At 43.9% G+C, this 15467-nt stretch overlaps 2 pseudogenes; both read right to left on the bottom strand.

Annotated features, from left to right (window-relative positions):
- Positions 1-7783: 7783 nt before the first annotated feature.
- LOC130139730 (putative receptor protein kinase ZmPK1) lies at positions 7784-10289 on the bottom strand (annotated as a pseudogene).
- A 943-nt stretch (positions 10290-11232) lies between these two features.
- Positions 11233-12135, bottom strand: LOC130139748 (senescence associated gene 20-like; annotated as a pseudogene).
- Between the last annotated feature and the right edge of the window lie 3332 nt (positions 12136-15467).

Below are 15467 nucleotides of genomic sequence, written 5' to 3'. Positions count from 1 at the left end.
CATGCCGTTAGGAGGCAAAAAAAAATTTGGATTAAGAAATAAACTTGCTACATACTTATAACATATATATTTTCTTTGAACCTCACTTTTAGGTATTTATTTTGTATTTGGTTTGGTTTCATTTTCAACTGTGGCTTGTCCATAGAAGGAAGATGTAGGCCTGTGCCATACTCTGGCAGAGATTAACATTAGCTCTAATTGATCGAAATTGGGGATTGATAGACTCAACTAGGAAATTAATGCAAGTTAAATGATTTGATCAGGAAAAACTCGTGGAGGACAGGCACTAGCTAGTCGAAACACTTCTATGTCCACGGGATGTGCATGAAACAGACAAAGTTTGCAACTTCACATGAGCAAGACTTCATAAGAAGGGCCAATTATTGATACTGACTTAAACTGAATCTTTTCCTTAGCATTTGCCTCCTTATGACTTCTGGAACTGATTGTTCTTCAATTTCAAAAACAAGTTTCGTCATTTTTTGAAACAACTGAGCATACACTTAGTTAATTACGTACACAATTTGTGGCAGACAATGTTAAGTGCAGGCTCACACAATTGCGGTGACAATAGAATGGGCTATGTCCTTTCCCACTGAACCGTCTGGACGTCATGAAGAAAGCTCAAGTAGAACTAGACGACGTCGTTGGCCGAGACATCTAGCTGATGAAGCAGATACCCACAAGCTGCCTTGCCTTGAAAACTTCATCAATGAGGTGTCTGATTGCTTCCGCCGGTGCCACTCCTAGTGCCTCATGAATCCACCGAGGATTGCACGGTCGGCGGGTTCGACGTGCCTTCAAGGCACACCATGGTCCTCGGGGAATGCGGGCAATTAAGAGAGGCCCAAACATGTGGGATGATCCCACAAGTTTTAAACCAGAGAGGTGTGGAGAGGGATTGGAAGGTGATCATTCGTATCTGTTGCTCCCGCTTGGGATGGGGAGGAGGAGTTGTCCTGGTGTTGGCCTTGCCAGCAGAGTGGTAAGTTTGGCTCTGGCAGCCCTCATTCAGTGCTTCGAGGGGGAAACGAGTTTATGAGGAGCCAGGTGGACCTGTTGGAGGAGACGGGACTCATGAGCTGCCTAAGAGGAGAGCCATTGGAGGCCATGTGCAAAGCGCGTGAATGCATGATTGCTAATGTTCCTGCACAACTTTGAGAGGGAGGTTGTTCTCTAGTGAATTTATTTTGGTCACGCATTTCCAACGTTTTTGAATGATCAAATAAAACGGAAAATAGGAGTGACTGCTTCATTGAGGAATGATCGTGAGCATCGGGAGCATCTTACGAGGTTTCATGCAGCTTTTAGGCCTTATCTTAGGAGAAGAATCCTGGCTTATATATTGTTCACGCCTTCTCTATTTCGGGCATTTTTTGGCGCACCATTGACTTTTGATATACAATTGGCATTGAGTTCTCGTGGCTCGTTGATATCCATCCCCAAAAATGAGAGTCGATGGAATTTTGCAGATAGACAAAGGATGTCCAGAACATTGCAAAATGAAGGGTATAATATGACATGCAAAATTTGAGAAGTGTACAACTTTTAGCATCCCTAAATAATTAATGGACTAAGTTTATCCCCGAAAGATTATAGTGGAGATCCTGCTATAATCAATGGGTCGAACCCCTCTTTGCGTGGTTCAAGCTGTAATACCGATGTATTGGACGATGGCGAGCCGGAAAGGCAGGTGGAGGAGTGACCGGAGGCCCGTGGCAGACGAATCCCTGGGTTTAGCGAATGATACGGACGACAATGGGGTTCTGCATTTCAGGCACTTCCCAACGGTCTACTATGAGCTAAGGCATTGGATTTTATATCTAAGCTCATCGTTGCATCTCAGTTAACGCCCCAATCGAGCCTCTTGACTTGATTGAAGGGAATTACTGGCAAAGATTGATTGAGTTTTCTCCAAACATGCTTCCCCGGACTTTTGTACCTTAGTGGTATGTCCTCTAGCTGTTTTCATCTTGTTTCTCGCGTGATTTGTCTACCAACTCTGTACTGCCCTATGTACCGATCACCGCTCGATCTTTGTTTATACAACTTGCTTCCTTCTGTAGAAAAAGCAAGCGATGGAGGAAAATGTTGCCCGCGAGGAATAATGTTATGTCTTTTGTACTGGTTGGTGCTGACTGGACCTCAAGAAAATTTGACAAACAGGCGATTAGAAAATAAACAAAAGTTTGGTTTATGGTTCTAGCTCGACCACAAAGTCATCGGCTCTCCATAAAGCAAGTTTTTCGAATATTGATCAAGTTGTAAGTGCGTGGATAACGAAGTGCCAGCTCCCTAGAGCAAAGTTTGAAAAAGATTTTTCTAATTAGATCTAAACGACAGAAAATATAAATTGCTTGAGAAATGAAGTGCAAGGACCGGGAAATTAGAGAAACCGTTAAAATACGTTTTGAAATAATCAACAGAAAAACTCAACCCGAGATTAATCATTATTTAGATGTACGAATATTCTGAAATTTGGATTTTCTATGCAAGTTCGGAATCGTGCATGTAGTATATGGCAATTTTCGTTTACTAGTTGTAAGTGATTTTATTTCCACTTTGGAGTCGAATGGACGTTGGACTTTGACTATAAAAGAAAGCAAACCGTGGACTTGTGGCCAATTGTGTCAGAGAAAGGAAATAAAATCCCACTTGAAGTCTGCCAAAGAAAGACAAAATAGGAAAGTCCAAACTTGGACTTGTTGACCGAACCGTGGAATATCTTCTCACATTGAGTCGGCCACTCTGTGTTCTTTTTGCTGCGGAATATATATTGCGGAGAACGTTGTGACGGATGCAGTCTTGAAGAGTCCTAATGCGAGTGCTTGGTGTGCCGTGCAAGTGAACAAGAAGCACTGTTATTGTGCACGAAGAAGAAAGCTGCATTCGGGGAGTGCTTGGCAGTGGGTGTTTTCGTGGATTCTCGCTCGCGAATTACATCCAACAAGAATTAGTGTTCAAGCGTAAATCTTGTGATAAAGATTTGTGTATAATTTATTCGCAGATTGAGAAATTATTTCATAATGAATTATGGAGCCAAATACTCATGAATTATCGCAGCGTAATTGAGGCTTGGGAAACACCGGAGTGTTTGATTGACTCGAATGCTACCGTAATCTCCGTCAGATCTCTTAATTTATAGTGAATTCGTTGCCGCTCTCCTTGTGGGCGTAGTTCACTATGACCGAATCACGAAATTTGGTGTCCGATTTATTTTCTTTGTTCTGTCAATTTTATTGTTCGATCGACGGCCTACAATAATTGGTACGAGCCTGGCTTACGAGTTGAAATGAATCGATGGCAATAGAAGAAGGAAAAGTGAGAATTGATAGATTTTGATAGGAAGGATTTTGGTTTCCTGAAAATGCAAATTGAGGGATCATCTATCAGATGAAATTGCACTTGCCCCCGTCTGGGGAAAAGCCGTAGATGATGAAACAAGCCGATTGGGAATTGTCTGATAGACGAGCTTTGGGTATTATCCGTCGACAAGTGTCGTAACGTTGCGTTTAACATCGTGAATGAGAAAACCACTCAAGGGGTTTGATGAAAGTCCTATTGACATGTACGAGAAGCCCTTTGTGATCAATAAAGTCTACTTGATGCAACGCCTGGTTTAACTTGAAGATAAGCGAATGTGCGTTTCGGCCATCGATCATATTAATGAAGTCAACGTGATCGTTAGTCAATTGAGTTAAATTGATATTGACTTTGAAGACGAGGTACGTACTTTGATTCTATTATCGTCATTGCTTGATAGTTAGAATACTACTATTATCGCCGTTAGTAATTCCTCTAGGTCAACAAGTTTGACATTTGATGGTGTTCGAGATTTAATTCGAGTGAGGACATTCATAGAAGAAAATCTGGTGAACATGTATCTACCGCTTTAGTAGATGGAAATAGAGGAATAATTGGTACTGTGTTAGCGTATAGTATATAAACATGAATAGACGAAGCTCGCCTAGTACTAAGATTGGTGTTGTCCGTTGGAGTTGTGGCAAGAGGGAGCATCTTAAAAGGGATTGCCTTAAGTTGAAGATTGAAAAGGTTAGAGAATTAGAGTTGAGTTTGCAGATGGTATCATAAATATAGCTGATGGTAATCAACGATAATGCTGCTTTTATCTTGTCTCATTACTAATAATCCATCGCTTACGGATGGATTATGGATTATGATTGTTCTTTTCATGCTACACCAAATAGAACCGGTTTATTTGCTACTTATCAATGCACCGGATAGTAATAAAGTGCGCTGGGGAACAATTCTGAATGCGATGTTATTGGTGTTGGTGATGTGTTAGAATCGAATGCATGATGGTATCGTGGACATTGACCCAAGTGAGGCATGTTCCAGAGTTAAAGAAAGATCTGATTTTTGAGTGCGCTAGATTCAACTAGGTGTCGGTATACTTTGGAATGTTGAATTCTGAAAATTATTTGAGGTGCCTTAGTGATAATGAAAGGAATCAAGTATAATGGCATGTATGAATTTTAAGGTGAGAAAGTGATGGAATTCGCCTCCGAGACGTCGAATGCATATGTTCGAGAGTCCTAATTGTGACATATGCGTTTGGGGTACATTAACGAGAAAAGCCTGAAGCTTCTAAGTGAAAGAAATTTACTATGTGGTTATGTGGCTAATGAACTGAATGTATGCAGGTGTTGTGATTTAGATCAACGGCGGAAAGTGGAGTTCGGTACGATTGTTAGAGAAATCACGGATATTGCGGGGACTAATTCACTTGGATGTTTGTAGGTTGTCGCGGTTTCCTTCAACGAAAAGTGCCGGATTTTATACTAACAGTTGTTGATGACTACTCGAGGAAGACATGGATGTTTGTGCTTAGGCACAAGTTTGATACTGTTGTTAGGATCAGGCAGTTGAGAGCTTTGATCGGAAAGGAGATTGGTAAAACGATCAAGCATGTACGAATCCCAGCAGTAGCATGGAGTTTTGCTTGAGCTGTTAAATGAATTCTGCATGAAGGAAAGCATAGTGAAATACCGCACTAGTGCTAATTAACCACAACATATTGCAGAATTGATGAGCAGAACATTACTAGAGACGGTCAATAAATTGCTCTCTAGTGCCGATATGACTAGGAAATTCCTGGTGGATGCGCTTAATACGGTGAGCTACCCGAAGAATAGATCCCCATCGATTGCAATTGGATGTCGGACTCAAGAAGTATGGTAAGGTAACGTTGCTGATTATTTTGTTATTAGAATATTTGGTTGCCCGTTATGTTCGAGTTAGTGATGATAAACTCGATGGAAGGGCAAGAAAGTGCATTTCATTAGGTTATGCACAAGGTGAGCGGGGCTATGAGTTGTGGTACCCAGAATTAAATTCACATGTTGTCAACGGAGAAGTTACATTTGACGAGTCTCAAAGATTTCGACTAGGAGTGATTATAAGCATGAGGTACTGATCTCGAATTGTTTACTAGTATGGAGTTACAACCTTAAACTCCACAGAGGTAGCTAATAGTAGCGGAGTAGCTCGACAAAGATGGTGCTCATAGCGTAGGTGGAGCCTCAGAGAGCCAATAGTTGTTGTAATTGCTAATAAATGATGCGTATTCATCTCTTGATGATACATACGCAACGATAAGATTGCTTTATTTATGTTGAGGAGGTTGTGTTGAAAAAATTTTTGTAGAGTGATTGCAAAGTGTACATGGAGTTGGTGTTCTGAAGAGGTCCACGGTTATAACAAAGTTCAAGCAAGGCTAGCTTGAAGACTTTTATGGCGGTTGAGCCCACGCCGCGAGAAGAATACGAACTTCCAAATGTCGATTGTGACTTAGCTCCGCCGTCGAGCCAAGCGAGATTTGCTAAAATATGTTTCGAGTTTGAATTCAATAGACAAATTCAACCCAAGATTAATCGTTATTTGTGGAGGTATGAATATTGGAAATTTGGATTTCCTATTGAAGTTCGAATCGTGCATTTCAGTATATGGCAATTTTCGTTTACTAGTTGTAAGTGATTTTATGTCCACTTTGGAGTCCAATGGACGTTGGACTTTGACTATAAAAGAAAGCAAATCGTGGACTTGTGGCCAATTGTGTCAAAGAAAGGAAATAAAATCCTACTTGAAGTCTGCCAAAGAAAGACGAAATAGTAAAGTCCAAACTTGGACTTGTTGATCGAATCGTGGAAAATCTTCTCCACATTGAGTCTGCCACCGTGTGTTCTTTTGCTGCGGAATATATATTGCAAGTAACGTCCTCGCAGATGCAGTCTTGAAGCGCCCTAATGAGAGTGCTTGGTGTGCCGTGCAAATGAACAAGAAGCACTGTTATTGTGCATGAAGGAGGAAGCGCCGCATTTGTAAGTGCTTGGTGGTGGGTGTTTCCATGGATTCTCGTTCGTGAATTACATCTAAGAAGAATTAGTGTTCAGCGTAAATGCGTGATAAGATTTGTGTATATGATTCTTTGTGAGATTAAGGGTGTTCGTGAGGAATTATGGAATTTAAGCCTTCTGTGAGTTATTAGGTGTAATTGAGGTTTAGGAGAAATGACTGAGAGTGTTTGAGTGGTCCGAGTGTGGTTATGTCTCGGATTGTATCGTTTGATGCATAGTGGAACCGTTCCTTGACTCTCCCGTGGGCGTAAATCAGCCACGTCGTCGAAGCGCGTAAATTTGAGTGTCAGGTTATTTTAACGTTCTTTTTACTCGATTTATTCGTGTGCTGCGAAACTACCCATGACAGGAGCAACAAGAGGGCTCAAAGGGAATTTGGACGAAGAATACAAAATTAAAGGGATGACGTTGTTATAGCTATAGCATCCTCTTGTGGTTATACCCATCTTAGCTGATTGTCAACTTGTGCGGACCACTCCAACGGTACTTTCGAAAACAAAACTCGTAAGGTTAAGAAAGCGTGAGCTTTGAGCAAATTGATCATTGAGATGGCATTTGGACGACTCTACATCAATTTGTCTTTGACGGAAAAGAATCGCGTACACCGGTTGTTTGCGGACCGTGCCGCTCTCAAATTTTTTAGTTGCCCAGCCTATTATAATTTACTTTATCCGATAGGGGAACCCATCAACATTCTGGTCACTTTCTCCAAGATCGACCGATCGCCTCTCTCTTTTATCACAAACAATGTCAACTTGAGAGAGAGAGAGAGAGAGAGAGAGAGAGAGAGAGCTGCCAGCATTGACTAGACCTACGGCTCTTCTGAGGTAAAATCCAAATTTATTCCAAGCCCCACCTTGGTATGTTCATGCATGTGCTCTTGAACAGATGGACATAATTGACCACGCAGCCTAAAAAGCGATAGTTTCTAGCTTATTATTGAGCGAGTTCACATATGGTATATACAATTGCACCATCGGCAAAAACTTGTCACCATTCGACTCAACTAGGTCAGATTCCTCAATCAACTGATCATTTATAAAATCCATGTTAACAGCAACGATGGACCTGGATCCATGTGAACTCAAATCCAGAAACTAAGTACAAATTGCTAGGGATGAATTGCTTTCAGAGGACAAATAGAAGAGTATTGAGCCGGCTTTCGCTTGGAGATCTCTGTGACCAAAGCCAACAAACAGGGTTAGAATCTCTGTTATTTTCAAGAATGCAGACTTTGGCTAAGACTTTAACATTGGACTCCATATTCACGCAACGAGATGATTTGCCAAATAAGCCATTGCAGATTTAAATATTTTAAGAAGCAATCATCCTGTAACGACCAGAGAAACGGCACCTGAATCAATCCCACTTCACTCGCACTGCAATCTAACCATCATTCTCATGCCTTAGAGCATTTCCACCACTTGGCTCATGATGGGTCTAGCGTTTTTATCGTCCTCCACGCACTTGAGCGCGACCTCGATCAAGATCTCCATTTTCTTCGGGTCGTAATCGCCCTTGAACGCGGGATCCACCACCTCTTCCAGAAGGGACCCCGTCCTCCCCGGTTCCTTCATCTTATTCCTCGCCCATGGGATGAGCCGGACTTGCTTGGCGTCCCCTCCGCTCTCCAATGAGTGGATACTCGTCGTCGGGCTAATTCCCGTCACCATCTCTAACATGACAATACCGTAGCTATAGACGTCCACCTTGGATGTGATGGGCAGATTTGAGACCCAGTCGGGAGCCATGTAGCCTCGGGTTCCTCTTATTCTCGAGAAATCGGAATTCTTCACCTTCCCTCGGTCCATTAGGCTTGGAAAGCCCAAAATCCGCAGACTTTGGGTTGGTAATTGGAGTCTAAAGAGTATGTTCTGAGGCTTCACGTCGCAATGCAGAACCCACTCCAAGCACTCCTCGTGGAGATAAGCTAGACCCTTTGCAGTACCCACCGCGATGTCGAATCGCCTCTTCCAATGGAGCTCAGGTGACGACAAGTTCTGTGCCAGCGACCCGTGTTCCATGAACTCGTACACCAAGAGCCCGTGCTTTCCCTCGGCGCCACATCTCGATCAAATTCATGTGGTTCACCCTCCCGATCGTGCTGGCCTCTGACAGAAAATCGGCCTCTCCAGTTGTGGCATTGCTGAGCACCTTCACTGCAGCGACCCGATCATCCGGCAATATGGCCTTGTACACGATCCCGCCTGCGCCTCTCCCAATCTCCTTGCTGAAATTCCTCGTTGCCTTCTTGAGCTCGCCATAGGTGAACCGCTTGAACCCGGTCGAGGCGTGCAGGTAGGTCTGGTGCGCAGAAGTGACGTCCTGCTGGTTCCTAATCAGGAAGAACCACACCAAGAACACCACCACGATCTCGATCCCTCCGACCACACAAGCGACCCAGAGCATGAAGCTCATCCCCCCGTTTTTGCTCCTGTCCAAGACCTTCACCTCCGGGGAGGGAGAGCAAGTGTACTGAGTTCTCTTCACCAGCTGGTCCTCCGTGAAGGTCTTGTTCTTGGGGACCTTCAGGAAGAACTCGCCGGTGAAGCTGGGCAGGTTGTGGCCATTCAGGAGCTCGATCTTCGGGAAGCAATTGAACGTGCCGTTGGAGCCCCACCGGCTGTACTGGAATCCTCGGCAGTCGCAAAGGCTCAGGCAAGTCTGCCGGCACTTCTCGAGGGTGGTATTGAAGATGACGTTGTAGTCGTAACCATCAAATTCGACGTACAGGAGCTTCACGAACCTGATCTCGTCGGCCACGCACCCATCGGAGAATGTGAAATCGGGCACCCAACCGGCCGACCAGTCGCCTGGGACCTTGGGGACGTACCCAGGCACGCAGGAGCAGCTCCGGCCCTTGGCCGAGTCGTAGCTGCAGAGGCTGTTGTTGCCGCACACGCCGTGGATGAAGCAGGGGACGCTGCTGATCGCCTCCCACGTCACGGCCCAGCTCGTCGAGCCCGGCTCGCGGCTGTAGACCCACAAGTTGTCATCGAAGTTGAGGGTCATCCTTCTCTGCATAGCCGCGACGCCGTAGTCGGAGGTGTAGAGCGAGTAGTTGTCGGAGGACTGGAAGCGGCCGAGCGGGTCGAGCACAGCGATGCGGCTGCTGCTGTAGGGGAATCGGCCTTGCTCATAGTTGCTGGCCCACGGGAAGGGCCAGTACACGCTCGAGATCGAAGGGCCGTCGAAGACAAGGCGGAGGACATTGTCGTTGTCGAAGTAAAGCTTGTAGAACCCGGTCGAGCAGTTGTACCGGCTCCGAGCGGAGATCAGGAACGTGTTTCTGGTGAGTGGCTGCTGAGGGAGGAGGGTGTCGGTCGGCGAGTCGAAGCTCTGCCACAGGACGACGCCGCTGTCGTCGGTGAGGACGAGGTTCCCGGTGTCGTTGAGGCGGAGCTTGGCGGCGGAGGGGGAGCTGGTGCCGGAAGACCAGACTTCGGGGGCAGCGTCGCCGGTGTCGGTGAGGACGAGGTTGCCCGAGCGGAGGAGGGAGAAGGTGGAGCGTCGGCCGTTGACGGGGGCCTGACGGTTGGCCATCCATACGGGGGTGCAGTCGTCGCCGGAGCAGGGGGGGTCGCTGAACCAGACGGCGAAGCCGTAGGCATTTTCGCCGACGGGGAAGAAGCAGCGGAGAAGGCGCCAGAGGGGGAGACGAGGACGTCGGCGGGGTTCTCGACGGAGAGGGACGCGCTTTTGGCGAGGCTGGGCAGCGCCGAGATGGAGAGCCGACAAGATTGGAGGAAGAGGAAGACGAAGACCAAGAGGGGGAGGAGGAGCGAGAACGGTGGAGGAGCCATAGGACTCGGCAGCAAAAGATGAGTGCAGTGAATCTCGCCAAGGACGAGAGATATACACTTGGTCGACGGTTCCGCATCTAGAATGGAAAGGTTTGTCGTCGCCTTTACGGTAAACGTTGACCATGGCGTCCACCGTCAATCCAAGCAAAGTATCTCACCAAACAAATCATTGCGCGTGATTGTATTATCCACATGGTGAATGTTCAATGTCCGAAGAGAGAAGACCCTCCCGACCAAAAAAAAAGGTCCCAAGAGAAGACCCTTACGTCCAAAAAAAAATGTCCCAAGACCCATGCTCGTTATTAAATTGGCGATTAAACTTTTCGATAAATAGTTAGATTTTGATTTTGTTTTCAGCCAACTCGCTTTGATAGAGTGTTGCAAAAAAAATTGACGACATCGCGACTTGCATGACAATGACAAATAACTAGTGAACTCGCATGGTAGCCTAGCAAATTGCTCGGCTTTACAACTTCTATAACAGGTAATTAACTTTCTTTTAGAATAGGTAGTTCAACATTAAGTTTCAATTACACCATTGCAGTTCAGTTGACCGGTATAAAAAAATGGTATTTTGCCAAGGATACATACTCATCATCTTCTATCGTGCATCCATTTGCTCTCTCCATCTTAAGATCGCGACATGTATCTGCATAATTCTAGATCTCGCCATACTCAACTCAAATCCCACATAATCTGGTGCTAAGGTGGGGCATGGCAATCAATGGCAAACGGGGATGGAGACGGGGTTGCTGAGTTAGGACATCGATGGAAGGCTATTAAAATGATGGCTTAATTTCCTAAAAAATCCTAAATTTTAAGTCTAAACCCAAATTTATTCTAAAGTTTTTTTTTATCACGTAAAAAATCACAAACTTTCAATAGATTCTCAGATCTGCCCTCTGTTACATTTCCATCCCATGTATACCGTTAAAGTCCACTGTTGTGGCACGTATCAAACTTTATTTTTTTATTTGACTTTTTCTCTTTCCTCACTATCTCCCAAGTCCACTTTTGTCAGGACTCTGGCTCTTTGTGACTCTTTTTCTCTCTGTCCCCCATTAATCCCTTCTGTGTGTTATGAGCTCTCTCTCCCTCTCCCTCTCCCTCTCCCTCTCCCCTACAACACCCAGATTCCCCCCTGCTCGACAAGCTTCCACACCTTTTGGTCATGGAGGAGGGAATCCAGCCCCCCAGCATCATCATCGTCGACAACTGGTCTTCCGACAAGTTGAGCATCCTCGAGTCCTTCGCCAGCATCAACCTGCCATGAGGTAGGGCATTCGCACGCGAATCCGTCCCATCATGCGACTCCAAGACAGCCCATACTCCGATCGCCTAAACCTCTACCTCGAGATCAATGACAAAGTTGTACCCATCAACGAGGACCACATCTCCGAGGCCATTGCTGCCGCCAGGTCCGGCGAGAACTAAACCGGGCATGGACTTTCCAATCCGACTAAATGCGCTGCTCTCTCATAGCGACTGGCAATAACGCAGCGAGGCGATCTCAGCCATCGCAGATCCGATTGTGGGGAGTTGCCAAATCGCGTGACGGTGAGCGAGGTGTTGAAGTACTCCCTCACCTGGGTGACCATCCCATTGGAGGAGACCGTCCAGGCGTTGAGCGGGTCTGAGTCGAAGCCCTCGGTGATCACGGTGGAGCCAAAGGAGGTGACGGAGTCGGGGACGAAGAGGAAGGTGCCGTCCAACATCGTGGAGGTGCCGGTGAGGAGGCGCATCAAGAGCTTGGGGGATGGAACCATCACTTGAGGTTGGGGCGAGTATGCGGTGGATGGCATCGCAGTCCCAGAATTGGAGGGCCTCGTACAGGGTGCGGACCACCGTCCGATTTGTGGGCTCATGGTCCTCCGCATGTTGAAGAAGAAAATGAAATTTTTCTGCTAGCCTTTGCTTTGGGAGAAGATAGAGAGTTCTAATAGTCAATGGATGTGGGACTTGGGCGCGGGTGAGGGGACAGAAAATGAAAATGAAAAAAAGAATAAGAAAGTTAGACAGGTGGAATTACATGTGGACTTTAACGTGTAAATTCGACGGAAACCTAACTGTGGGGTAAATTTGGGAACTCATTAGAAGTTGATGGTTTTTTAGGAGACAATAAAAAGTTTGAGATAGATTTGGATCTAAACCTAAAGTTAGGGGTTTTTTAGGGAATTAGGTCTTATGATTATTGGAAAGACTAGGGTTTGAGGAGGATTTGGGGGCTTGAGAAATTTCCAAAGAGATGGTAATTAGGCATATTCCTCGTGTGATTTTGCCTCCAGGCTTAAAAGATGGACTTAAAAAAATAGAGGTATACTTTTTCGGTATGGAATGAAAACTCAATTATGTCTTTGAATGAAAATTTGAGTTTTTTTTTTTTGTATTCTCTCTTAATGAAATTTACAGTTCTCAATACATGGATCGTTTTCGTGTTACGTATACTCATGGTTTTAGACAATACACTATTCTAAACTAAATATGCTTAACATGTATCCCTAGAACACCTATTGACATTTTCTCGAGAAATGTTGAGATCAATCACTTAGATTGCCACGTCAAGTTTGGAATGGGTTTTCCATCTTTCTCATCATCAGATTTATTTGATTGAAAGAAGAACTAAAGTTCTGAGAGATTTATAAGTTAAAAGGTTGGACTGATATGCTTCTTCTAAAGGCAGCAAGTTGGGTAACAAAACAACCGCAATGTCTTATAGAAGGTCCAAGCATATGCGCCGAGGTGGATAAAGACCAGGGCAGCATCAAGCAATGCGACAGTCATCTGACGTGGACGCTCTGCGTACAATAAATCTTTGTTTTGACAAGTGGCTGCTTGTCCTAATGCGACTACTTGAGATTGGCCTGGTCTGGTTGGTTGCACTATGCACGCAATATCTAGGGCGCGTTTGGCTAAAACTGCATGACAACAAGAATTATTTTTATTCTTTTGCTCACATAATCAATTTTAACGTAAACTGTTGCAGAATATTTTTTCCCGGTACACAAATTTACAAAAATTAAGTCTTAATCGCTTTGAAACATAATAAAAATAGAAAAGAAATTTTTTTTCTTTTTCTTCTTCTTCTTCTTCCTTGGCTGTGGCCGGCCGTCGGCCACCAACAAGTGGCCATAGGCCAGGAGGGTGTTGTGCCTCTCAGTGGGCAGCGAGAGCTAGACCCTCCTTGTTTGGGTGAAGTCGCCTCCACCGGATCAGCATGGATGACCTCGCCGCCCGCCCTCCCGGATATGGCGCCCCCCGTGGGAATGGGCGACCGCGCTCGCCAGCTAGCTAACCTTGCCGGTGCCGGCTAGCTTGTGGCCGATCGCTAGCACCGGCGACCTAGCCATGACCAAGGAAGAGGAAGGGGAAGAAAAACAAATTCAAAATATTATTAATAAAAAAAAATTTATGCAGTTACCAAACATATTTTTGTTCTTTTTCTATTTCAAAAATAGAAATTTTGGGCCGCTACTAAACGCCTTCAAATATTTAGAAATTGTTAGGCACGGAATAAAAAGAAGAATCATTTCTGCAAGTAGAATCGATTTGAGCTAAATTAATGATTAAGCAAACGCACCCCTATTTTATAAAAGTACCATTAAAGAAATGTCAAATTAGAGCCTATCCAGACATTTTCTTAAACTCGTCAAAGAGTGGACGGCCAAAACGAGAAAAAAAAAGTCTCATTAAACGGTGCCGTTAACTATTCAGATAAAATATACTCATTGAATATGATTTCGATATATAAATTTGCCCATTTGATGTAGAGGGCATTCTTGAGTTGCGGGCATTTTGGAATTTTATTATAGTTATAATCTAGCTAATTTGAAGTAACTTTTACTTTTTTTACGTTTTAGGTTATAGTTTATTTAGGAACTGTTTGTTGACACTGAGTTTTGAGCACTAAAAAATTTAAAGTATGTGAAGGTTAAGTGTCGGAACACACCACTGCCGAAACATATAAGTCAAATCTATTTGATATAATCCGATATTCCGATTTTAAAATTTTCGTTCACTGCTTGATAACCAACGCAAGTAATCATTATGATAACAATGAACTTTTAACAAATGACATGGAATAGTAAAGTGAATATGGAATTTTATTGTCATACGCATATTTTATTAGGAAAATTGAAAGGCGTCAGTTATTTAAATTGAAGATCCAAAATCACAACCCAATTATTTCATAAAAAAATCAATCAAACTCAACATTATCAACCGATACGAGATGTCTTGGTCAGCAACGTATAAAAATACAAGATAAATCATAGCATAAAGATTAGGGACATGATGGTCTCAGTGAATTCTAGTCGTTGTCACTAAGTAGGTCCGGCCCAATTAATGTTTTGAGTGATTATTAACCTAAACTGTTAAATTTTAGTCGTGCCTTACTCTATGATTTACTCGAAATCTCAAAAGCAAATAGACTAAATAGTCGGTGTAAACTAAAATTTCTTGTCTGGCTCCCCAACAAGCTTCGTGGATTGCAGGTAAATTTAATTTATCACATCACCAATATCTTCTATCATTTGTATCAAGTAAAGTATAGAAAAAGAAATGAAAAGTACATGTACTTCAATCTGTACATATTATTCTGATCATTCAACTTTAAAAGACATAGAATCTATTTAATTTTCATAAACAACTATATGAAAATAAAGTAATCCACAAATTAATATAAATCATGACAAGAATTTCTGGAGACCAAAACGATGTCCAGGACTAGGCCCCATGCGCCCCACGTGGTTGACAACATGCGCGCACATGCGAGCAAGCCATTTAGCCACTGGAGCAGCATTTGTCGCCACACGTGTGATGTGATCATGCGATTAGCCCATGTCACGCTTACATGTTGATCCTATCCCATGTCTCACGATGTCATTACCCGTGGTGGCACGCGTATTGCCACCTACGCTGAGGCTGCTTATGCCGGCATCTTATTCTTCACTTATAGATTTGGCCCAAACTTATAGAATTTACAAAATGTTCTGCGGACCTTCAAAAAAGTTAATAATATGTCATCGGAAAGCTCATTTTTTAAACATTTTAATGGTCCATAAGATTATAATATAAGTCTCCGCAATTCTGGCCTTTTTTTTCAAGTTCGGGTAGAAATTTCTCGTAAAAACAGCCGAAACTTTCTGTACACGATGAATGATTTATCGGCTACTATCGATATGAATATCATGCTAAAAGAAGATCGTTTTCGAAAAGCGTCGTATTCGCATCAGTAAGGTTTAACTCGTGGTACTTCACTCGGAACTTATTACACCATGCAAATTGTTGA

Source organism: Syzygium oleosum, unplaced genomic scaffold (genome assembly GCF_021117445.2).
Source record: "Syzygium oleosum isolate NSW1041296 unplaced genomic scaffold, Sole_v2.1 Sole_v2.13, whole genome shotgun sequence".
In the NCBI taxonomy this organism is placed as follows: domain Eukaryota; kingdom Viridiplantae; phylum Streptophyta; class Magnoliopsida; order Myrtales; family Myrtaceae; genus Syzygium; species Syzygium oleosum.
This window is presented reverse-complemented; position numbering and strand designations above follow the sequence as displayed.